The sequence below is a fragment of the Megalobrama amblycephala genome, linkage group LG17 (genome assembly GCF_018812025.1).
Source record: "Megalobrama amblycephala isolate DHTTF-2021 linkage group LG17, ASM1881202v1, whole genome shotgun sequence".
NCBI lineage: Eukaryota > Metazoa > Chordata > Actinopteri > Cypriniformes > Xenocyprididae > Megalobrama > Megalobrama amblycephala.
This window is the reverse complement of record NC_063060.1, coordinates 39,766,161-39,768,271: the sequence shown is the minus strand read 5'-3', so window position 1 is coordinate 39,768,271 and position 2,111 is coordinate 39,766,161. Positions and strand designations below refer to the sequence as shown.

The following is a 2,111-nucleotide window of genomic DNA, read 5'->3' as shown; positions in this document are numbered from 1 at the left end:
TATCATGTCACTGCTGCACTTTTTACCTTCACATATTTATATATTATGAATTCATAATCTACCTTTAATTAAGATTTTTATGGAAGGAAATTATTTGTACACCTTCAGCTGTGTCAGGTTTTTGTACAGTGATCTTGTGTTTCCTGTGACTGTGGGCCTCAGAGCACAGTAATACAGAGCAGAGTCTGATACTGCAGCAGAGGAGATGATCAGATCCACACGTTTGATCTCTTTTGTGGCTTGTTTTTCTTTTCTGGTCTGAGTAGAGAATCTGGGATCTACCTCAGATGGCTTAGTACCTTTCACACTCTCTATTTTAAGCACAAGAAATTGAGGAGCTGATCCGGGATACTGACGGTACCAGTATAGATAATCTGCAGATGAATAACTGCAGGATAATGTAAGAGTTGAACCTTTCTGCAGCAGACTCTTCAGTGCTGTCTGGTGTGATTTCATCTCCAAAACTCACACCTGAAAAGGGCAAAATAACAACTTTTAATGTTCAAATAGTTTTACTATTTGAATGTTTTACTGTAATTGAATGATTACAGTAATTTTAATCATTTATTATAATTAACAATTATATTAAATTTTAATGTCACTTTGTCATTGTGGATGTATTAAGTAAATTAAATAAATCTCATTTAGCATCTAAGATGAGAAAAGAACTTGACAAAATATTATATTCTAAAATTAGAAATGCAAATGCATGCAAAACATACATAAATACACTTACATGCCAAGACAGAGATCAGAATGACTGAATGAAGTATCATTGTACATGTGTGTGTTCACTGCAGCAGGACTGAGCTTTGTGACAGTCTAGCAAAACTAACAAGATCATCTGAGATGTTAAACTCCTCCTCTTTCATCCTCTCATATACAAGTGCATCTCAATAAATTAGAATGTAATGGAAAAGTTCATTTATTTCAGTAATTCAAATTGTGGAACTCGTGTATTAAATAAATCTAATGCACACAGTTAAAGTACTTTAAGTCTTTGGTTCTTTTAATTGTGATGATTTTGGCTCACATTTAACAAAACCCCACCAATCTCAATAAATTAGGATATTTCATGATATCAATAAAAAAAGGATATTTTAAACAGGCTTCTGAAAAGTATGTTCATTTCTATGCACTCAATACATGATTGGGCCTCCTTTTGCATGAATTACTCCATCAATGCAGCGTGGCATGGAGGCAAGTGGAGGAAAATCAGCCTGTGGCACTGCTCAGGTGTAATGAAGCCCAGGTAGCTTTGAATGAATGAGGCATTTATATAGCGCTTTCATATGTACTACTGTACACCCAAAGCGCTTTTACAATCATATCAGGGGTCTCTCCTCATCCACCACCAGTGTGCAGCATCCACTTGGATGATGCGACGGCAGCCACAGTACAACGGCGCCAGTGCGCTCACCACACACCAGCTGAAGGTGGAGAGGAGAGAGAGTGAAAGAGCCAATTCAATGGATGGGGATTATTAGGAGGCCGTGATTGATAAGGGCCTATGGAAGGAATTTGGCCAGGACACCGGGGTTACACCCCTACTCTTTACGAGAAGTGCCATGGGATTTTTAATGACCACAGAGAGTCAGGACCTCGGTTTAACGTCTCATCCGAAGGACGGTGCTTGTTACAGTACAGTGTCCCCGTCACTATACTGGGGCATTAGGACCCACACAGACCACAGGGTGAGCACCCCCTGCTGGCCTTACCAACACCTCTTCCAGCAGCTACTTGGTTTTCCCAGGAGGTCTCCCATCCAGGTACTAACCAGGCTCAGCCCTGCTTAGCTTCAGTGGGCAACCGGTCTTGGGCTACAGGGTGATATGGCTGCTGGCTGCTTTGATAGCGGCCTTCAGCTCATCTGCATTGTTGGGTCTGGTGTCTCTCATCTTCCTCATAACAACACTCCATAGATTCTCTATGGATTTCAGGTCAGGCGAGTTTGCTGGCCAATCAAGCACAGTAACACCATGGTCATTGAACCAGCTTTGGTACCTTTGGCAGTGTGGGCAGGTGCCAAGTCCTGCTGGAAAATTAAATCAGCATCTCCATAAAGCTTGTCAGCAGAAGGAAGCATGAAGTGCTCTAAAATTTCCTGGTAG

At 41.0% G+C, this 2,111-nt stretch overlaps 1 pseudogene; it reads right to left on the bottom strand.

Moving 5' to 3' along the window:
* Window positions 1–1,727: 1,727 nt before the first annotated feature.
* LOC125252033 lies at window positions 1,728–1,844 on the bottom strand (annotated as a pseudogene).
* Window positions 1,845–2,111: the final 267 nt, after the last annotated feature.